Source organism: Oryctolagus cuniculus, chromosome 5, assembly GCF_964237555.1.
Source record: "Oryctolagus cuniculus chromosome 5, mOryCun1.1, whole genome shotgun sequence".
Taxonomy (NCBI): domain Eukaryota; kingdom Metazoa; phylum Chordata; class Mammalia; order Lagomorpha; family Leporidae; genus Oryctolagus; species Oryctolagus cuniculus.
Window position 1 is genome coordinate 39,538,726 of NC_091436.1, and position 23,927 is coordinate 39,562,652.

The following is a 23,927-nucleotide window of genomic DNA, read 5'->3' on the forward strand; positions in this document are numbered from 1 at the left end:
TGACAAAACACTGTGTTTTAATGAAGTATAACTGAACCTAAACCCCATTTAGGAGGCAATGTCTACTTAAATGTTAAAAATGGAGTCTAAATATACACAGCTAAGCATCTAGTGGGAAGAACTAGAAAATACCATCTAAGAACTTAGAAGAAAAAATAATAGAATGTGATGATATGAAAAACAATAATACCATAAAGAAGAATCATGCATTCTAAAACAAATTATTTGAAAGAACAATTAAAATGAAGAACCTTTGGTGAAACTAAGATTAAGAAAAAGAGAGGGGCCGGCTCTGTGGCATAGCAGGTAAAGCCGCCGCCTGCAGTGCCAGTATCCCATATGGGCGCCAGTTCTAGTCCCAGCTGCTTCACTTCCGATCCAGCTCTGCTGTGGCCTGGGAAAGCAGTTGAAGATGGCTCAGGTCCTTGGGCCCCTGTACCTGCGTTGGAGACTGGGAAGAAGCTCCTGGCTTCGGATTGGTGCAGCTCCGGCCATTGCGGCCAATTGGGGAGTGAACCATTGGATGGAAGACCTCTCTCTCTCTCTGCCTCTCCTCTCTCTGTGTAACTCTTTCAAATAAATAAATCTTTAAAAAAAAAATAGAAGTCACAAATATCAATATCAAAGAAGAAAACATGGTACCATTGTAAATTTTGAAAATGTTAGATAGTAAGAGGATCTAATGAACAACTTTGTGGCAATATATTTGAAAATTTAGTTATGTAAACAATTTCCTGGTAAGTATAATTGAGCAAAACTGACAAAACAAAAACTGTCTCTGTGTCACTCTGCCTTTCAAATCAATTTAAAAATTAAAATAAGTGGGACCAACGCTGTGGCGTAGTCGTTAAGGCCACTGCCTGTGGTGCTGGCCTCTCTCTCTCCTCTCTCTCTCCTCTCTCCTCTCTTTCCTCTCTCTCTGCCTTTGCCTTTCTGTAAGCTCTGCCTTTCAAATAAACAAAGAATTTTTTTTATTTAAAGATGAGAGATCGGCTATTATCTAATTTAAATTCAGATAGCGGGATAGTGATGAGAAGAAGGCGGCACAGACTTCTAAGGGCTGGCAGGGTTCTAATTCCTAACTGACGTGATGGTGACTTGGGTGTTTTCATTCTGCGAAATCCAGGAGCCACAAGTAGCTGTTTCTGGTTCGTGCATATTCATGGGTTGTATCTGACTTGTCACAGGACGTGTGTATTCAGGCAGTCATGGTCAATTCGTACTCTGTCAAGTAAGTTAGAAGTCATTTTCTGGGTCCGTTATCAGGGAAACCTGAAATTCTTGAGTTGGTCTGATGAGCACCACAGCCGTTAGAGTGGTACGTGAAGTCTTGCCATTAAAAACAACAGCAGTAAGACTTGTGCTGAAGCACAAGGGTGCTAGGGGCAACAGACTAGGGGTGTTTCCTTTAACGATGTGGTCTAGTTAACCTCCATGTCCAGCTGGCCTCATGGTCATGTGTCATTGGCTAAATAGTGCCAATTTCTGTGCATCTGCTTCACTCGCCTTGTCCTTGTCCGGGCCTCTCCTCCCTCACCCCTGTGATATTACCACATTAGCTTTCCTTGGACCTGATAACTATTGTAAATACTCCCTGTGGTGTGGTCCTGCAGTCCTGATATTTGATTTTCCTTCAGGCTATGTTGGGGCAGAGCTTCAGTACTACCCATTGTTGTCACTTGTTAAAGTTCTTTGGGGACAACCTTCTGTAATTTCTACAGAGTGACAAAATGGACATTTAGAACTGAAATGTGGAAGGGATACCTAGCAGAGCTAGTCCACAGGTAGCCACAGGTGTGAGAATTAGTATTTAAATGGAGAGAAATTAAGAGATCAAGACTGCAAACCGGGGTGGTGCTGTGGCCTAGCGGTGCCCGCATCCCACATGGGCGCCGGTTCCAGTCCTGGCTGCTCCATTTCCAATCCAGCTCTCTGCTGTGGCCTGGGAAAGCAGTAGAAGATGGCCTCTGCACCCATGTGGGAGACCCAGAAGAAGCTCCTGGATCCTGGCTTTGGATTAGCACAGCTCAGGCCGTTGTGGCCAATTGGGGAGTGAACCAGCTGATGGAAGACCTCTCTCTCTTTGCTTCTCTTTGTGTAATTAATTCCGACTTTCAAATAAATAAATAAATCTTAAAAAAAAGACTGCAGGTCATCTTCATAAAACTGATCATTTAATTTTTAGAATAGGACGGCTATAAAACATAGATTTTCCAAAAAAAAATATTTTTCCTGTATTCATTGTTCGATACAAAATAGTAAAATAAGTCATCTAAAATGTTTATATTTGAGAGAGGACTGTTCTTCCAAGTGCTTTCACCAGAAACCTTTTTGTTGATTATGGATGCTTCAAAACATTTGTCAGTAGCACTACCAAATAGCATCTAAACTGCTTCAAATTACTAAAATTATTATACAATTTAAGAGATCAAATTTGATTAATTCATTCAAAAATACTGCCTCAAAGACAGCAAAATAATGACAAATAGAAGATACACAGTGTATAATTTTAGAAGTTGATGTTATTATAAAAGTTGAATTCAGGATCAACTTTTGGTCCTAGTGTACCATTGTGAGGAAATATATCAAAATACTGCTACAACACAAATGTATTCAACATTGAAGGAGACTGAAATCTTTTTCTCATTTGTTCTCTATTCTACACATTTGTCTATTCAGTGTTATTCTTTAGGAGTGCCAGAAAATCCATATATTTTAGACAATCAGTCTCTGTATAATCCCATTCATTATAATTCTGCCATCTGGAGTAACAAAAAATTAATTCTTCCCTACTCATTGCACTTTCAAATATTTGGAGTTATAGAATTTAAACTAGAAAATCCTTAGTTATATAAACTCCTGTTTTGTAGATGACACAACAGTGGTGCATTGAGATGATAACTTACCTGAAGTTAGATTCCCAGGTGGCAGCTACAGTGGTACAAACCCTGTCTGTTACTGCCGTGTCTACAGCAGAGGCCAGGACGATGGCTCATTAATGTCATAAGAGCAGATTGAAGTGTTAGTTTAACGTAAGGCACACCTGCAAAGGGGTTTTACTTTACCCATTGGTCAACTTGGGATCATGGATAAGTAGTATTTTTAATCTTCAGTTTCTTTATCTGTAAGAATACATACTTCTGCTGGCGCTGTGGCATAGCAGGTAAAGCCACCATCTGCAGTGCCAGCATCCCATATGAGCGCCAGTTTGAGTCCCGGGGCTGCTCTACTTCCGATCCAGCTCTCTGCTATGGCCTGGGAAAGCAGAAGATGGCCCAAGTGCTTGGGCCCCTGCACCCATGTGGGAGACCTGGAAGAAGCTCCTGGTTCCTGGTTTCTGATCATATTGGCTCAGCTCCAGCTGTTGTGGTCAATTAGGGAGTGAACCACTGGATGGAAGACTTCTCTGTGTGTGTGTGTGTAATTTTGACTTTCAAATAAATAAACAAACCCTTTTTAAAAAAGAATAGAAGGCCGGCGCCGTGGCTCACTAGGCTAATCCTCCGTCTAGCAGCGCCGGCACACTGGGTTCTAGTCCCGGTCGGGGCGCCGGATTCTGTCCCGGTTGCCCCTCTTCCAGGCCAGCTCTCTGCTGTGGCCAGGTAGTGCAGTGGAGGATGGCCCAGGTGCTTGGGCCCCTGCACCCATGTGGGAGGCCTGGAAGAAGCTCCTTGTTCCTGGTTTCTGATCATATTGGCTTAGCTCCAGCTGTTATGGTCAATTAGGGAGTGAACCATTGGATGGAAGACCTCTCTCTCTCTCTGTGTAATTTTGACTTTCAAATAAATAAACAAATCCTTTTTAAAAAAAGAATAGATACTTCATATGGTTGTAAGGATTAAATGAGATAATACGTATAAACTATTTAGCATAGTACCTAGTATGTAATACACAATCAGTAAATGTTTGCTATTTTTTTAAACATTTTTTCCTCCTCAAATATAAGTACCCCTATCCTTTCACTTTTTCTCTATGACATATGCTGCAAAATTGTTTAAATTTAAATTTTTTTATCATGTTTGACATAGCATTTTAAATTTACATTATAGTCAAAGGCATATTGCCCCACCAAAATTTTGAGAATTTCATACCATTTTGCTCATCCTCTTCAGATATACATTTTCCTTGACATGTTACACTGAGCTTAAAACAAATGTGAGGGGCCAGCACTGTGGCGTAGAGGGTAAAGCGGCTGCCTGTAGTGCCGGCATCCCATATGGGTGCTGGTTCGAGTCCTGGCTGCTCCACTTCTGATCCAGCTCTCTGCTATGGCCTGGGAAAGCAGTGGAAGATGGTTCAAGTCCTTGTACCCACTGGCTTCGGATCGGCGCAGCCATCCGATGTTTGCAATCATCTGGGGGAGTGAACCAGCAGATGGAAGACTCTCTCTCTCTTTCTGCCTCTCCTTCTCTCTCTGTGTAACTCTGATTTTCAAATAAATAAATCTGTAAAAAAATGTGGCTTGTTTAGCTCAAGGACAGAAGGTGATCCATCTATGTTCATGCTATTGGCAATGATTATAAAGTATTTTAGAGCAATGAAAATTTTAACTGTTATAAAATCCCTTGTCATATCACTCACATCTACCATTGTACTCTTTTCCTTTTTCTACTTAACTTTTTTCTCTTCTGCCTGTTACTTTCCTGAAAGAAAACAAGCATATCATTTTATGGTGAAACAAAAACCAAAAAAAAAAAAAAAAAGCCACAACATAAAATCACACAAGCATTAATATCCAGAGAAGCTGAATAACAAGAATCAAAGAAGTAAACTTTATCAAATTTCCTTGGATCTATTCAGGATCATTAGCCATGATTTTATGTTTTTCTGATTCTGGACTGGTGAATTTCCTGATCTATCTCCTTATACACTGCCTTCAGTGTTGCTATTTTGTTTGGAGGTAAATGCTACTTGTACCTACATTCTTCAGTCACAGTAGTTGTAGGCACATGTGAGGAATGGTTATTAAGTGATCATTGTTATTCTTTCTAAAACTTCCAGTAAAATCGCACCTGAGGATGATTTTGTGAAGGTGTTACTCTCAGGAAGGTGTGTGGAGTGGATCGTAATTCTCACATCTTTGCAATTGATTCTAATTCTAAAGCTGACTTTTGAATCTGCCCAAGAAGTTGATGAGAATTCTGATTTGATCAGCCACGTAAATGGAAGCTCACATGCTTCCTCCAAGCATGGGGCTGTCTGGGATGTCTAGTTAATCCCTTTGCACTTAAACTGTGTCTTCCTGCCAAGCCTTATGCAGAAAGAGGCTGGCTTCCAAGCTAGGGGAGGAGTTCAGTGCCCAGTGGGTTGGATCTGGAAGTAACTTTTAGCCTCCTAATAGCCTTGCCTGGAACAAGCCCATTCCACTGTCATCACTACTTTAGGTAAGGTTCTGAACAACCTAACCTTGAGCTCCCATATGTGACATGTGTGAATACTTTGTGTGCTAATTGTGGCATTATTTTTCAGAAGCAACATGATAGCAGCAATAGAGAAATGTACCAATGGTTGGATAATTAGCTTCACCTCTGACTCTGTTACTTCACTGTGACATTTGATAAGTCACTTGACCTCTTTGCTGCTATTCTTCCATGAGATCAGAACAGTTATACTTCTGTTAGAGATTACATAGCATAGAGTTTAATGATAAGAATTATAAAGCAGGCCGGCGCTGCGGCTCACTAGGCTAATCCTCCACCTTGCAGTGCCGGCACACTGGGTTCTAGACCAGGTCGGGGCACTGGATTCTTTCCCGGTTGCCCCTCTTCCAGGCCAGCTCTCTGCTGTGGCCCGGGAAGGCAGTGGAGGATGGCCCAAGTGCTTGGGCCCTGCACCCCATGGGAGACCAGGAGAAGCACCTGGCTCCTGCCTTCAGATCAGCGCGGTGCGCCGGCCACAGGGCGCCAGCCATGGCAGCCATTGGAGGGTGAACCAATGGCAAAAGGAAGACCTTTCTCTCTGTCTTTAACTCACTATCCACTCTGCCTGTCAAAAAAAAATTATAAAGCAGAGTGCCTGGGTTTGAGCCTCTATCATTTAAGAGATTTGTGTGATCTCATGCAAATTACTTACCTTCTCATCACATCTCTAAACAAAGAGATGAAAGATATAGTTATCTCATACCATTGTATGAAGACCAAGTTAGTTAATATGTGGAAGGTACTTAGAACAATGGCTGGCACAGAGTTTCCCTCAAACAGTAGTCAGTTACTTTCAGTGACAATACCTTGCAGAGACTAAAGAAGATGGTAGATGAAAAGGCGGCTGTGAGCACTGGTGCTCTCTATCTCTCTTGCTCTCGCTGTTTTTTAAGGTTTATTTTTATTTATTTGAAAGGCAGAGTTAGAGGGAGAGAGACAGATCTTCCACCTGCTGGTTCACTCCCCAAATGGTCAGAACATGTGAGGCTGTACCAGGCCGAAGCTGGGAACCCAGAGCTTCTATCAGGCCTCCCACATGATACAAGGGCTGGCTCAAGTACTTGGACTGTCTTCTGCTGCTTTCCCAGGTGCATTAGGAGGAAGCTGGATTGTAAGTAGAGCAGTCAAGACATGAATCAGTGCTCAAATGGGATGCCAGCATTGCAAGTGGTGGCTTTACCCACTGCATCACAAAGCTGGCCCCCGAAGCCTTCTCTTATGCCACCTGGATCATGAGCTCTCTTAAAACCGGTCCCGAGGCTGTGTATGGGCTTCTTTGGCTCCTTGTACTTTGGTAACTATGAGAAGAAGGTTGAATAGGTAAGTGTTTCTTAAATGGGCCAAAAAAATATTCCATGCTTCATTTTTTCATCATTTTTAATTAAGGATTGAATGCTCATCATTATCACTTAAAAGTCAGAACTTTTTTAGTCTGTTGAAATTGCTTCCACTGAGGACTCGGATTATTGCCTAATTTTGCTGATTCTCTCTCTGCCAGCATTATGGAGTCTTCATGTGACGTCATGCAGACTTTGTGACTCTGCAGCAACTTTTAGTTCTGTATCTAAGCCTCAGCTCACCAGCATTTTTGGTGCAGGGTGAGATTACTTGGGCATAGAATGGTAGAGAAGAATCATGGAATAATGGAAGGAGGATGTGTTGATGCTGAGGGAAAGTCAATGTGTGCATGAGACCTGGGTTTGAATTCCTTGTCACTTCTTGGTGGTGTCATCTGAAGACATTCACCTGTTTTCTCTTCTTCAAGATGGCAGCATGACCCATGGTTTGGAGCTGATTAAATTTAACAATCACTCTGAAACACCAGCACAGTGCCTGGCACGCCTTAGTCACTTTAATGTCAGTTCCCTTCTCTTTTACAGGTCACCTGATATCATTCATCATGCTAATGACATGGATTTCATTTGTTTACATTTGGCATTTTGAATTACTAAGCAGTTCTTGCTGCAGAGCGAAGATTTTGTCTTTTAGCCAGCAGGTGGCAACCAAATTAAAGCTAAAAATTCACCTCATTGTGATAACAGATAAAACGTCGCCTTTTTCATGCTAATACGTGATGGAAATGACAGCTGAATGGGAAAGATTTGGCATTGATGTGGCGTCACCCCTGACTAAGGCATTTTTAACCCCAGACCCTTAGGTACAGAAGATCAGATTTCCCAAGGCTGCTTTGGATGGCAGTACCTGCTTGTCACTGTCATACACCTTCTCAGAGCTGTGTCAGAGGAATCATCCAGATTTATGCAACATTGTGTTTAAAATAATGAATCTATTCACTTGATTTGGCAGTTTCAAAAGCAGAGTGTAAAGTGAACTTATCAGTTGATGAAATGTATTTTATAACTGTTCTATTTTATTTTCAATCTGCTTTATGTAAAAACTTTTTTGGTGGATTGCTTACTGTGAGTTTGTGTGATGTTTTAAAAAACAAAAGACACCCTCTGAGAGACTAAACAGTCTATTAATAGGATATAACCTCTTGTAAACTCTGTCTTGAAGTCTTTTTTAATCTAGAAAGCATAGACAATATCATCACCTGTTGTTGTTAAAGTAGACGATTGATGTATGACAAGCACTTAGTATATGGTGCATGGCACATGGTGAGCAAGCAGAATAAATGATACCACTTAAACAACTTACATTATCACGAGTCCTTCAAAGTGCCCGTGGGGCAGGTGTTGGGTGCAGTGGTTAAGCCACTCCCTTCCCTAATGGAATGCTTGGGTTTGAGTCCAGGCTCTGCTTCCAGTTCCAGCTTCCTGGCAGCAGTTGGTGGCTCAGCTAGGTTGGTCCCTGCCACCCATGTGGGAGACCTGGACTGAGGTGTTTTTTTGTTTTTGTTTTTTTTTTTTAGATTTATTTATTTATTTGAAAGTCAGAGTTACACGGAGAGAGGAGAGGCAGAGAGAGAGAGAGGTCTTCCATTCGATGGTTTACTACCCAATTGGCCACAATGGCCGGAGCTGCACTGATCCAAAGCCAGGAAACAGGAGCTTCTTCTGGGTCTGCCACGTGGGTGCAGGAGCCCATGGTGTTGGGCCATCTTCTACTGCTTTCCCAGGCCATAGCAGAGAGCTGGATGGGAAGTGGAGCAGCCAGGACTCGAACCAGCACCCATATGGGATGCCAGCACTTCAGGCCAAGGCATTAACCCGCTGCACCACAGCGCCGGTCCCTGGACTGAGTTCTTGACTCCTGGCTTTGGCCTGATCCAGCCTCTCCTAATGCTGGCATTTGGGGGAGTGATCCTGAAGATGGAAGATCTCGCTGTGTCTCTCTGCCTTTCAAATAAGTGTAACTTTCAAATAATTTTTTTAAAAGTGGAAGGAATATGAGGCCTGTGTGATCTAACCATCTGTTTCTTTATTTACTGAAGAAATGGAGGTGTGGACAAGTAGTTGCACAATCTTACAGAACTGATCTGTTTCCCAGAACATCTGTTCTGGAAGCCAGAACTTCTAAAGCTGCTGGTTTTTCTCATCCTGATATCCTTGGATTCCTTAATATCCATGGCTGGAGGTGGATGGTGTAGAACCAGACTACTGAGGACCACCTGCCCTTTTTGCTAGGGACTGTGGGTAGGGTGCTGCGCATGGTAGGCACTGTGATGAATGTGTTTAGAAGAGGTAGGATGACTGTCCCACTATCATATGATGGGTGCTACTGACAGATTTTGAGAAAGTCAATCCTAAACAGCAGAGATAAACCCCTCACTCTCAGCTTCCTCTTCCAAAGCAAGTCCCTGCATGCCACCTTGTTCTCACCAAGGGACTGAGCCCATTAGCCACTGCACTTGATACAGGGGTACGTTTAGCGTCACACACCTGTCAGGAATGCATGTTGCAGGGTGAAAAAGAGCTCACTTGCTGCAGCTACTATCCTGCAGCTCCCTTAGAATGATTGGCAGTTTTCTTAAAAGGCCTTCTGAGGAGCTGGGGACCAGAGAAGCGTTTTCCCTCACGATTTAGTTTGCTGCTTACCTCTCTCGGTCATGCGGCTTCTCCAGAAGTCAGGGATTTTTGCTCTTGCGTCGGTCTGTGACTGTAACCGTCATATCCACAGAAGCTGCCAATGCGTGAAGTGCGCTTGCGCACACTGTCAGTGAAAGCCGTGCCGTTGATATACCCTAGACTCAGGATACGGGAGCCAAAGGGAGTGCACAGGTCCCCAAGAGCCGCGTAGACTTTTATTCTCAAATCAGAAAGGTCAGGCAGATGTCGCTGGGCCGCCGCATCTCCAATGGCCACGCTGACACCTGGCGGAGATCACACTGGGTTGTTGAAAATGTTCAAAACCCAACAGAAACAAACTCAGGCGATGGTGGTTCAAAGCTAGAAGCAAGGGGTTCACACTCCCTCTCACGTTCTCATGCATCACCTGTGACACATTTTTTTTCTTCTTGAGATTTTACATGTTTGTGTTCTCCCTGACTCAGGTCTTTGTAAAATTGATAAGACTTGAATTTACCACAATTTCTGGGATTCATGTTTCAGAGGAACGATGAGAACAAAGACTAACTCCAGGAGATATTTCAGGTTTTCCATGGAAGAGAGATTTGATTGCCTTCTCAAAGATGCTCAGTGGATCCCAAATGGATCACTGCCTGTTGCCCCATAAACTGGGGGGAAGGATCCTGATTACAGGAATTATTTTTTTTTTTTTTCTGAGCCAGATACACCAGGTAAAGAAAGCACAATGCATGTTTCTGGTCCTGGAATAATTTCAGGAAGCCAAGTTAATAACATCTCTAACGTCTGGGATTCATAAAGCTAAAGTCTTCTAAAATTAGATACTTGTAATTTATAATTAAGCTTAATTACAGTTGTTGATTACTGATGAAAGTGGTAGTTTCATGCTGTACTGTGCAGTACCGTGGGCTTGGTGTTCTCCCGCTGCATTTTTGTTGTAGGCTGTGCTCCGACACTCGGGAAGATAAAGACAGGTTGTGGCTGTTGACAGATTCGTCAGTTGTAATGCTGCAGTGATTCTGGTTTCTTTAGGAGAGCAGAAATAAAAGAGTAGACTGAAAATGATGATTTTCTGTCCTCTTTCAGAATGTGCGGTCGACGTGACTTGCCTTTGCTGGGATGTATAGAGTTGTATTAACAAAGATGGATTCAGTGCAGCAGCTTATTCTTTTTTTTTCTTTTTTCTTTTTTTTTTTTTTTTTTTGACAGGCAGAGTGGACAGTGAGAGAGAGAGACAGAGAGAAAGGTCTTCCTTTTTGCCGTTGGTTCACCCTCCAATGGCCAACCGGGACTAGAACCCGGTGTGCCGGCACTTCTAGGTGGAGGATTAGCCTAGTGAGCCATGGTGCCAGCTTAAGCGGCAGCTTATTCTTATTGGAAACTTCCAGCATTTATCAACCAAAAAGCAAATCTAGCAGGGACCTAAGTTGGCTTCATTTCTCCATGGTGTTGTTCTCTACTGTGGGAAGCAGGGCTCTCGAGGTCCTTGTGAGCTTGGCCAGATCAGTGGCATCTGCTTTGGCAACAGCGCCTGAGAGACTTGTACCTGATCTTATATTGAGAGTGGTGACATAGTTGGGACTTTCTGTTCTCAAGGAACATGTAGTGCTCGGAAGTCTCTCTCGTGGAAAGGAGTTGGCAGAAAGACCAATAACTTCAGTATAACATGATAGTAGTGGAATAAAAGGCCAGACATATTCCACAGGTATATGCTATAGGTACATTATTATATGTGGAAGCGCTGTTCATACTTCAGTAATCGTGCCTTTTGAGAGGGTCCTACAGAAGAAGTTAATAGCTACTTCCTCCCTGTCAGAAATAGAGACTTTGACTTCTTAAAATGCTAGGGTAATGTGTACGCTTTAGCAGCACATGTTAACTAAAATATCTGAAAGAACAGCCTCAACCGGAGAGGGAAAGCAAGCAGGCAGGCAACCGATTTGTTGTATCTGATTCTGATCCGAGAGGATTTAGTTACTAAGACCAAATGTGACCTCTGGGAAGGAACGGCCCAACTTTGGAAGGGTTCTATTTTATGGAGCTAGGAGTTACGATGATGGGGTTGCAATAACAACATTATAACTTTGACACATGCAGAGTCTGGAAATATTAATAGCTTCCTGTTTGCCTTAAAAGGTAACAGCAGCTTAGCCTAGAGAGAGTATCCAGAGCACTTGTATGATTAAAGTATGAATCCATAGTATTTCCTTTGTCAAATGTAAACAACCAAGAAAGTACCTCATTTGATGGAAAGATCTGAGAGTGTTTGGAATGTCGTAGCTCTGGTTGCTTCTGCGTTGTGCTGCAAGTTTTCAGTGATGACACAGAACAACACCAATGGGCCTGGGACTGGGACTTCTATCTGTGCAGTAATGCTTCTTTCTGAGTAGATGCTGTGAGCAGCACGCCTTAGTGAAAAAACAAAAGGATAGACTTAGACTCAGGAGACCTGGGTTCAAATCCAAGACCTCTGGCTCTACCTCTTCCAAATTATTTAATCTTTCTGTCTTCTCATTTGTCAAACAGAGGCAAAGTGGCAAGGATTAATAATTAAAAAAATAGTTCAGAGTAACATGTAATTGGCATGTTCATAAACGCATTTTTTTTTTCAATTGAGGCATTTAAGAATTTGGTTCTACTAGCTTTTTGCAAGTTTATTATTTCATCTCATATTATCAATGTACCACTATCAACTAACACAATGCCTGGCGCTAGGGAGTGTATGCTAGAAGTATTTGCTGAATGAATAAACTGGTGAGTGGCCAAGAAATACATCCTAATAGAAAAAAAGCATAAGCATATGGACTGTTAATACTTATGCCATGGATGATGTGTGGGGGCCAGCTCAGTGACTCTCACATTAATCCAGGAAATGGCGAGGTAAGAGAAAAATCCATGACTATCAAAAAGTAGTTCGGGATTTTCTTCTGTGATTAATTAAAATTTGCTGCCTCAATTGATGGGACAAAGAAGTGGCTTTGATGTCCAGAAACAAATGACTGCGTTTCTAACCTAAGTTGGCTAGGCTACCATAAGTTCACCGGCTGCTACTAAACATAAATTTGAAAGGAAGCAAATGCAAAGTCAGGTGTTTATCAGGTGGTCTCCAGGGCTTCCTTAGGGATTTATGCAAACACCAGGATTGGCTCAGTAAAAATGCTAAGATGTGGGTCAGCCAAGAGGCTGTCCCAGAGTCTGTCCAGGAGTCCAAAAATCAAGCCAGGAAACTTGACAGGTACAAATAGTGACATCACAGCCCGGAAGCATCCAAGCTGGGGCAGGCCCCAAACCCCTCCCCACCACAGACTGCCGTGCCACTCTGAGAAGCAGTGAGCCATCTTAAAAGACAATGAAGGTTAAACAAAGAAATCTAGGGATTCTCACATTAAAAAAACGGCTGCCTTGGAGATGAGTGTTTGGCCAAGTTGAGACCCCTGCAGGCCATGTCAGAGTGCCTGGGTTTGAGTTTTGCCTCCCGCTCCTGATTCCAGCATCTTGGCGATGTGCATCCCAAGGCAGCAGGTGGTTGCTATGATAGTTGAGGTCTCTGTCACTGTTGTGGGAAACTTGGATTGAGTTCCTGGCTTTGGCCTTGCCTGGCCCTGGCCATTGCGGGAGTTTGGAACCAGCAGATAGGCACCCTCCTTTCCTGTGTCTGCCTCTGTGTGTGTCTCTGTCTCACAAATAGTTTTCGAAAAACGACTGCTTTGCTTTTGAAGTCATTATTTGAGTGTAAAAACAGATGAGGAGGTAAGTTACTACCTGCAACTAACTCGACTTCTGAGTTTGCCAGATTTGTTCTCTCTACAGAAGAATTGACTGCTTCATGCTTAGTATGCCCTCTTGCCTTTGTAGTCTGCTATCTCGTAAGTTGAGCTCTTGGTTGCTGGTTTTTTTTTTTTTTTTTTTTGTAACATTGCTTGTCTCTCAAGGTCAAGATAGTGCCATTCCTCTAGCAGTTAAAAAAATGTGTTTTATAAATTATTGACCAAATAAATGTCCCTAGTGGTATCATTGGTGAAAGATTTTGATTACCTGGTAAATCTTGAAAGAAAGAAATTTGTAACTTTTTACAATTTCAAAATTGATTCATGTAGTCATTCTGGTGCTGTATTTAATTGATTGGAAGATGTTTACTTGTTTCATTTGCATTTGAACATCACTAAAATCGAGGTACAGTTTACAATTGGTGGTGTTCATAATATTTTTGGTAGTATTTTTTTCTTTATCACCAGTTAATTTACCAAAAACTGAGTGGTGGTTCTAACAAGGGATGATTTTCATAGATTTGGTAAATAATCATAGCCGTACAAAACCCACGTTAACTTTGGTGCTGTGTTCACAGGATAGACTAATGAGACAAGCAAGGGTTTTTGAGTCAGATTTTATTTTGAATCCTGGCTCTTCTTTATTATATCTATTTAATTTGTGCAAAGATTTTGCTCTGCTGTTAATATTGAGTTGTTGTAGTCTTGTCGATACAATGGAAATAAAGCATTCATATATATCAGCACTGTGTACACATTCATTTATCAGAATCCAATGAACACTTACTTGTTTCTTTTGTTCCCTCTACCCCTGAGCAAACCTGTATGTACCTTAGAGCAGCCTGTTAGATAGGATCGTGTCCTCTCTGTTTTGCGGATTCAGAAACAGAGGCTTAGCAGCATGAATGAGTTGAGACAGGAACCTCCCCAGGGCCTTTACTTTTAGCGTATTCCCCAGTGTTCCATTAGACTTCTCACATGCAACCTCTGACATAGGCGGGAGTTTAGCTACTCTTTTCTTGGTAAAGGTTTCCTTAGGCAGCCAATGGAGCAGTTTTACATAATAACTCAATAACAATATCATTCACTGTATCCTATCTGGAAAGGATTTTACCTCTTGCCCTCATCCTGTAAACAAGGATGGGCCTCTATTTAAAGTAAAGGGAAAAGGAAGAGGGAAGAGGATATTATATCACCTGGCCTAGCAGTTTGGGGAGCAGATGTTTTCCTTGCCTCATTGTTCACAGAAGATTGGTTCAAGATGGTATAAACCATAAGTTGAAAAGTGCTGGAATCCAGAAATCAATTCATAGTGTTCTTATGCTTGGATAGAACAAAGCTATGAGGATGGATTGAAAATTAAAGATCAGTGTGAAAACCTTAGAGCTCCGTGTCGACACAAAAGCAAGTTATCAGCATTGTACTGTGATAGAGCAATAGGTAGTGGATATTAATCCTTCAGGCCTTAAATATCCCACGTGGAATCATGGGTAGGTGCTGTGGATGCTGCTTTTATGATATCTCAGTCTAGCCTGAACATTTTCAATTACAAAAATTTCCTCTTTTTCTTTGCTCTTAGAATTTCTATTTAGTAATCACATTTTAATTAGGTGGCACATGGGTCAAGTAACAAAAATAGATTTATTTCAATAAAAAATATTATGAAGCCTAAAGGAAGAAGCGGTGGGTACCTGTGGTTCTCAAGTGTAGTTAGGTGTCTGAGGCTCACCTGTTTCCAGACTGCCGAGGCCTAGATGTATGATGCGGTGCAGTTAATTCACTGATTGATCACCTTCAAGCTTTAGCAAGTCTGTATCTCAAATTGGAGATCAAGAGAAAGTCCTTAAAAGCATCTAGCAAGTTTACTTTCTCATGTTTCTTTTTGACTCTCTCTCTAACCACTTATCCTGATTGAAAGCTTAGATTGGTTGAAATAGATCTGAAATTTTATGGACCTCAGAGGTCTCCCAACATGGAAATTAAACACCTCTGTGAGGTGGATAAATACAGCAGTCCTCAATAAAGCAGACAAAGGAAAATGTCCTTTGGCGACTACTACTCTTGGGGATGGTTGACTAGGCATCCAGAATTTCAGGTATGAAAAGAGAGTTTTCAACACTTTTTCTCACTTGCCATCAAGGACTCTTTAACCACGTGTTGCCTGAGGCCTTCCCTGTGGGGTCATAGCAGTGCCTCTTTCCTACCTGTCTTCATTCATCTAGGTTAGAAACCATGGGATAACTGTTGAAATCTTTACTTATATATACTAAGTTGATCTTCTGTATATAAACATAATTGAAAATGAATCTTGATGAAGAATGGGATGGGAGAGGGAGTGGGAGATGGGATGGTTGCGGGTGGGAGGGAGGTTTTGGGGGAAAAGCTGCTATAATCCAAAAGTTGTACTTTGGAAATTTATATTTATTAAATAAAAGTTAAAAAAAAAAAAAAAAAAAGAAACTATGGGATAATTTTGGCCTCCTCCTCTTTCTGCATCCACACACCTGCTAGATCCTGAAGGATCTATTGCTGTAATTGTGTCTGCATTGCCCCCGCTGTATAGCTCCTGGGCTGGGAAGAGACGATGAGAAGACGACACACAGATTTCCCACTGCAGTCTTGTTACAGCACCTTCCTAACCCGCATGCTTTACCGTGGTCGCTTCCCAGTGATGTTTCTTCTTCACAAGTTCCCCCCATCCACACTCTTCACAACCACAATGGTATTCTTTGTGGCGATCTGCTCACACGGCTGGTCTATTTTGCTCAGTTATCTTGGATTATTCCCCAATGCTTGGGAAATATACACTACTTTCATTGCACTTGAAGTTTTTTTTTTTTTTTTTTTTTTTTTTTTTTTTTTGCCAGGCAGAGTTAGACAGTGAAAGAGAGAGAGACAGAGAGAAAGGTCTTCCTTCCATTGGTTCACCCCCCAAATGGCTGCTATAGCCGGTGCTGCGCCGATCTGAAGCCAGGAGCCGGGTGCTTCCTCCTGGTCTCCCATGCGGGTGCAGGGCCCAAGCACCTGGGCCATCCTCCACTGCCTTCCCAGGCCACAGCAGAGAGCTGGATTGGAAGAGGAGTAACTGGGACAGAACTGGCGCCCCAACCGGAACTAGAACCCAGAGTGCTGGTGCCGCAGGCAGAGAATTAGCCTAGTGAGCCATGGCGCCGTCCTGCACTTGAAGTTTCTAAACACTGGGTTCAAAGTTCTCTGTTTTATGTTAGATTGTGTTGGTTCTTCCAATCCTGTCTCAGCTTCCCCATCTTGCATTCTTCTCAGCAATTTGACTGTGATCGTGCCTTATCTTTGGCCAGAATCTGTGCCTTAGCTTCTTTGGTTTTTTGTCCATGTGGAAAGCCCTGCTTTGCCCACCCTGATTCAAGACCTAATGTATTCTTGTTACCTGAGTTTTGTTTACCAGCATTTTCTCTAGTTATAAAATAGTAAGTGTTTAATATAGAAAGCTTGGAGGGGGGGGATCATTTACACACTCTACTCAGGCCCTCTTCCTTGAAATCTTAGTAGATTTTGGTATTATTTCCTTTGTATGTAAGATCCAATATTTAATATTATAAACAGATGCACTGTTGTCATTGGATGTGAAAGTTACCCCCCCCCCCAAGGGCTGGGCTGTAGTGAACTCATCCAAAAATCAGGCATTTCTTTGAAGTGAGACACTGACATGACTTTCATGGTGAAAATGTGGATAGATACGCAATTATTATTTTTTTCTTTTGGAGGTAGGCTTACTGGTCCCTCAGAAAGCCCAGGGAAAAGGCCCTTGCTAGTATTTAATAGCTGCTTTGGATCAGTTGACAGTCTCAACTGAGCTCATTTTGTGCCTCGTTCATGGTAAGGTGGTAGAATTTTTGCTATGGACTGAAACCTTTGAAACTGTCTTTTAAAGCATGTTTGATAGTGACTGCTGAATTTCTTTTCATATTCCTCTGATACATGAACATTCTCAAGAGATTGCCTGGACTACTCTAAAGGCCATCTCACTTAAAAGAAATGAAGTCATAGAGGACTCTATTCGTTTTACTTTGTTTTCTCCAAGTGATGTATTCATTTGCTCCCCCCAGCTTTATTTTGGTGATCTTTGCAAGGTTAAGACAAGTTACTTTTGAGCTGGGCAGACTGTTAGCAAGAAGAATTCTGACATATTTTCATTTTCATGACCAAAAATATGGCTCTGCTGCCTTGATTTGAATCCAGGATAATTTATAGTGATATAAATTTCCCAGAACATCACAGAGTGTGATTTAAACTCAAAGACTTGGAAAGTTATATTCACCTTCTGGAAAAATTTTAAAAAGTTCTGTTAAGCGGAAGAGGCAATATGTTAGCATGTGTGTGTGAAAACTCTGAAAACTAATCGTCCTTTGTCACACCAAGCACTTCTCTTCCTGCTTTGCTTCTCATACCAATTGGTGACAAAAGCTGTTCTTCATGAATATATCTATTCTACAGTGTTTGAAGGTATTTGATGTCTGTGTGAAATGTATTGTATGTCCTTGGATGCAATTTTATTATGTTGATTGTTACTTGTTCTTACCTGTAGGAATGTGACTGATCTATTCAACATGTAATTTTGTCATTGACCAAAAAAAAATCTCAGATACTTTTAAAGAAAAACACAAAGACAAAATAGTTACTGGGAAGAAAGATTGATGGAGAAATAGTACATTTTTAATTTTGGATAGTAAAATTCATTTTTTCACACATTGATTTGTAGAAATTCTTCTGGAATTTTTTTCTTTTTTTTGTGGTGAAGCTGGTACAGTGAGATAGAAAGTTTGAAGATATTACTTAGATGTGATCCCTAAGAATTTGACATCAGTTCTTAAAATAGGTACTTTGATTGAGCCAGGGACTATGGATAGAAGTAGTCTCTGAACTTGAGCAGTTTATACTGAAAAAGCATTTTGGTGCTGGGATGTGGAGTTTTCCTCCAATCTTACAGTCTTGACAATCTTACAGCTGCCTGACCAGCTATGGCCTAACCTTTCTTTCCTGAGGAGCTGCTTCTATAAACTAAGTAGTTTGGACTAGGTCAAGATGACCTTTGGACAACCTGTACCATATAATTTTATTTTAAAGTTTCAGAAGGCAAAAGTCCTCATGATGGTAGCTGTGTTCTTTGAGCCTTCGTCACAAGCCAGTTAACAAAATTATTAAGTAGAATGAGAGAAAATCACCTTTCTAGATATTTTCAGACTGTGTTTCAAGAACAGAAATCATTTGGGTGTTAGAATGTTAGATCAGGGATCTTTCTCACATAGAGTGAGGCGTGGGGCATTTGGGTGAAAATTGTTGACAGTGACGCTTTGAATAAAGGTGTTTCATCTTTTCTGGAGGCACAAGGAGAATCTCTTGAAAGAGGGAACCTGGTTCAAAAAGAAATCAGTACAAACAATTTATCTCACAATTTCAGACATACTTCACTGATTTTACTGCACATTTATTTTTTCACAGAGAGTAAACATACAACCAGTGATGCAAACACATACCTAATAAAATTAAGTAAACTATACCAAAATTTTGCAAATATCAGGTTGCTATTTATTGTAGAATGAGTCAAGTTAATAGCTGTGGGCAAAATAAGTCTTGCCACTGTAACAAATAGTCTGAAGGATTTCAAGTTACACATTAATTTCAAAAATGTTAAAATCTGTTTCTTAGAATAGACAGAATATAGTGTGAAATTTCTTTGCCAGGAATTATGGCTCACTTATTTAAAAAGTAATAATTATTTCATATGAAAAAATGTGTGGAGCTGGCACTACAACGCATCAGATTAAGCCGCCATCTGCAGGGCTGGCACCCCATATTGGCGCTGGTGTATGTCTGCGCTGCTCCACTTCCAACCCAGATGCCTGCTAATGCACCCGGGAAAGGAGCAGAGGATGGCAGAGCTTCTTGGGTCCCTGTACCCATGTAGGAGACCCAGAAGAGGCTCCTGGCTCCTGGGTTCTGCCTGGCCCAGCCCTGGTTGTTGCAGCCTCAATGGAGTGAGTCAGTGGATAGATCTCTCAGTCTCTTTCTCTCTCTCTCTAACTCTGACTTAATTCAAAGCTTTATTAATTCATTTGAAAGTCGGAGTTACAGAGAAAGAGGCTGAGATCTTCCATCTGCTGACTCACTCCCCAAGAGGCTGCAATGACCAGGCCTGGGCCAGGCAGAAGCCAGGACCCAGGAGCCTCCTCCAGGTCTCCTGCATGGGTGGCAGGGGCCCAGACACTCAAGTCATCCTCTGCCACTTTTCCCAAGCCATTAACAGGGGGCTGGATCGGAAGTGGAGCAGCTGGGACTCAAACCGATGCCCACTTGGGATGCCGGTGTCCCAGGTGGCAACTTCACCCACTATGACACAATGCTGGCCTCATAATTATTTCTAAAAAAACCCAGAAAACCCCAAATGATCATACAGGAGACAAAATTCTCTGCTGGATAAATTTAAATCAAAAGGCTGTTTGCCCTATAAGGTAATATACATATATTGGTATATGTATATTATTTGCTTTGATTTTGATTATAATTTTTGAAAACCCTGTATTAGCAAAGGAAATTATCATTTTCATAATTTGCTCTGCTGAACTCAGGCTGACCTGTGTCCAGGCTGTCCTGCCTGGAATCCCCTAAGACCGTAAGTTGAAGTCTTATCAGGAAGTCAGAAATGGTTACTCTGGCATTGAATAGCAGCGAAGTGTTCTCCTAAGATTTTTGCTTTCAGAGACAATGAGAAGTCACTGTTGCTCTCCACACCAGCACAGAGCTGTGTGGCATCCAAAAATGTGTCCGACATTTCAGTTTCCAGCTTCTGCTGACCTGGCAGTTGATGGTGCAAAACAGCTCTGCTGCTTCTGTGACTTGGGAAATGAAAAGACAGTTGCACTGAACTGAGCAGCAAGATCTGGTTATAAGCCAAGACCCTCTCTCTCTAAATTCCTCCTTGAACTTATCTTGAGGGTGTGGTTTTCTTTTCTTCTAAAAACTGAAATTTCTCCATGAAGGACTCTCCCACATGTCTGACACGCTCTAGAAACTTAGGCAAGCTCTGTGTTCTGAAAAAGGCTACGAATAATTTTTCATTGTTTTTTTGATAACTCATCTTGAGAAGTCAGTGATTAAAGCCCAAGCTCTGATAAAGTTGACAACATTCTTGGCCCTAAAATAGTTGTTTGTGTCCCCAGTGTGTGCGTGTGTAGAGAACATTGATCCGTGAGGACACATGAATTTAACAAACCCAGGTGTTGTGTTAAACATTCCAGGTGCTCCATCTGTAAATAAAGCCCTAGGATGTTATTTTCTTCCAGGAAAATTTGGCTTCACCATTTTGGAAATCATTTCTAGTCTTACTTTTCCCACAGGGCTCACAAAATAGAAATTCTTCTTTGATTGCATCTGTTTGTGTATTTTTTTTTTAAGTTTTCATTTTATTTCAAAAGGAGACAGAGTTCCATCTGCTGATTGACTCTCTAAATGCCTGTAACAGCCAGAACTGGGCCAGGCTAACATCAGGAGACCAGGTCTCCATTCAGGTCTCCCTCATGGGTAGCAGGAACCCAAATTCTTGAGTCATCACCTGCTGCCTCCTAGGGTAGACATTAGCAGGGAGCTGGAACTGGAAGCAGAGCTGGGACTCAGACTGCACACTCCAGTATGAAATGTGGGTGTCCCAAGCTGCAACTTAACTGCTATACTAAATGCCCATCCCTGTCTGTGTAGTTTTATCAAGTATGCTGGTCAAGAAAAAGAGGATAGCTACTCTAAGAACATCTCTATGGCATTAGAAGAACTGATTTAATCGTACAGTGATAACTACCATTTTGAAAATAGAATTATGACTTCCTTTTTTTTTTCCCCCTACAAGACACAAATCAACTCATCCCCTCGCTTAGCTACCCCACTTCAACAAGTGTTCCCCAATCCTTGTGACATCTTTTATATGATGAGGGGATGAACAACTTTTGCCATCCACTTTAGAAAAAGGCTTTTATACTCGATCAAATCTAAGTATAGATATAATTCTAGGCTTTCCTAATTGACCCACTTCTTCATTAACGAAATGAAGAAAGAATGTCCTAGGCTGCAGAATATACTGCATCCTCCTTCTCTTTGTGCTTCCAGCTGTAGGCGTATACAGCATGGTTCTCAGTGTATTCAGCAATGCAAAGAAAACTAGAGGACAAGTTAGGGTGACTGACCTTTTCTTGGGTAACTTGCAGTTTAGGTTAGTATTGATATAAGGGTTGATCTTTCATGAATTCAAGTGAAATTAATCCTTCAGAGTTCCACACATGCATAGCCCTTCCAAGGACCTGTGGCTAACAAGTTCTGTGAGCTTTGGAGTTTATAAACCTACTTGTCTTCATTTGACATTTTCAAGAGAAAGGGGAGGGAGGATGTTTGTAATTATTCTGGCCAGAGTACTTGTCATTCATTTCTAGAAGTAGAAGCAGTTTTCGATGGGATATTACTGACAAATGTTAGAATAATAAGCATACTGTAGCCAGCGCCGCGGCTTACTAGGCTAATCCTCCGCCTTGCGGTGCCGGCACACTGGGTTCTAGTCCCGGTCGGGGCGTCGGATTCTGTCCCAGTTGCCCCTCTTCCAGGCCAGCTCTCTGCTGTGGCCAGGGAGTGCAGTGGAGGATGGCCCAAGTGCTTGGGCCCTGCACCCAATGGGAGATCAGGAGAAGCACCTGGCTCCTGCCATCGGATCAGCACGGTGAGCTGGCTGCAGCGCACCAGCCGCGGCAGCCATTGGAGGGTGAACCAACGGCAAAGGAAGACCTTTCTCTCTGTCTCTCTCTCTCACTGTCCACTCTGCCTGTCAAAAAAAAAAAAAAAAAATCATTGAATCTCAAAAAAAAAAAAAAGAATAATAAGCATACTGTGTCACAGTACTCCAGTAATTTGACATAAAAAAGCAAGTTTCAAAGTGACAGAAAAAAAAGCTAATGTGTTTGTGCCTGTCTGAATGTAAATCTCTATTACATTTCATTTATATCAATATTCCGTTTGGTTAAACACATTAGACTTGTTCTAGATAATTTTGTCTTGTGAATTATTCATATATTCCCTTTCATAAATGAAATAGTGTCAGTTCCAGGACGGTTGTAACTTTTATAATGTTAAAGAGCTCAGGTTCAGTGGCTACATCAACTCAGGCTTATATGTCCTTGTCCTGCTACCTATGAGCTGGGTGACCTCCCATTCTTTATCACTTTGGTGGACATAATTCTAATATCTAAGGATTATTGTGACAATTAAAGGACAAACTGTGCATAAAGGACAAGCATTCAAAAATTAGCAGTTGTTGCCTACTGGAGTAAGCACTTTAACTCTAAGAGCTTTTCTAGATGTTTGCCTGGAAGCCCAAATAGGTCTCTAGCTGCAGCAGTTAGGAGTTATCCCAGTCACGGCTAGAATTTTCTCACTGGAGGAGCAGTTAAGAAAATATGACAATAATACAGAAATTTTTAGGACTGTCCAGAAAGCATGTAAAGGCATATTCTTTGTTGTTTTCCAGAAACAGAATGAGTAGCAATGAGAACAGTGTCCAAGGAAGTAAGTTAGATTCTATATAGGAGGTAGTTTTCAGTCATAGTTCCCCAGCACGGAGCCGGCTAGTGTGTAGGCTGCCAAGAAAGATTTACGCAAAAGATTGGTAAAACATCAGTAGAAGGTGTTAGAACATTCTTTCTTCATTAGTCAAGGTTACTTTATAAGTCCAGATGCCATCAGCCATGTAAAACTGTAACGTCACAGTTGATGATTAATGTATTCAAGTTCTTGTTGTAATATATGGCTGTAAATTGACTTTTACTTTGCTAATCGAAAGGTTGTTGTTTTTTTTTTTAACAAGATTTTGTGTCCCTACACAGGCTTTCCATCGTCTTACCGTGACCCAGTATACACGTTCTTTTCAAATAATTCCTTTTGAAACGGAACAATTGAGAACATTTTAATAGTGATTCCATTCTAATCAAATTTAACATTTCATTCCCTTCAAAAATAAACAGATTACTAAAGAGGCTCCTAAGTCAAAATATGAAAGCCAATTAATAAACTGTTTGGTATGATTAGTCCTGACCCTAAGATAAGACATTTTTGTCATTCTTTTTGAACATAGCTGTCAAATCGTCATCTGCTTTGGTACTATCTCTGCCCTGTGTTTCACAACCTGTATGAGTACACAGATTACGGCTTCCTTTTCCTTCCTCTGACATCTAGCATACCCTTTGAAAGGGAATGAATGAAATGAATGTTGAAACTGGCTTTGTATTAATTACTTTGTAAGATGTTTCATAACAGGAAATGTTTGACATGTCCTCAATAGCTGGGAATATCAGCATCTCCAAGGTTCTCGGTGGTCGTTTGAAATGCTCACGGAAGGACGGCAAAGAGCATTTTCTTTCTTTTATCTTCTTAAAATAAGTCTGTGGCATAAGGAATGGAATGTAGTACACCCTGCTGGGCTTGAGGTTTATGAAATAAGAACGGCCTTCCAGGCACCATAGTGTTAGATTGGATTCCCAGGGGCAAAGGGAGATTCTGAAAATCATTTTTAATGTCCTATATCTAAGGCTGTGGTACCTACACCAGAGCAGAATCCCACCTGCTGTTTACATGGGCTGGGCAACACCCCCAGAGCAGTAAAAACAGAGCTTGGGAGAAAAGGGGGAGTTCAGAGATTTGCCATGTACTTGAATGTTAAATGAGTAGGATTCCAATGCTACGTAATG

At 41.5% G+C, this 23,927-nt stretch overlaps 1 protein-coding gene and 1 long non-coding RNA gene across 3 annotated transcripts in view; one reads left to right on the forward strand and one right to left on the reverse strand.

Annotated features, from left to right (window-relative positions):
* Positions 1-9,834, reverse strand: part of LOC103349885 (uncharacterized) — a 150,337-nt gene extending 140,503 nt beyond the window's left edge. The window contains exon 1 of one of the 2 annotated variants that reach the window (XR_011388531.1): positions 9,419-9,834. This is a non-coding gene — a long non-coding RNA (uncharacterized lncRNA). The remainder of the gene's footprint in view (positions 1-9,418) is intronic. The other variant, XR_011388530.1, reaches the window with a different exon arrangement.
* Positions 1-23,927, forward strand: part of ARHGAP18 (Rho GTPase activating protein 18) — a 189,855-nt gene that overhangs the window by 31,134 nt on the left and 134,794 nt on the right. The gene's annotated exons all lie outside the window — the stretch shown is intronic.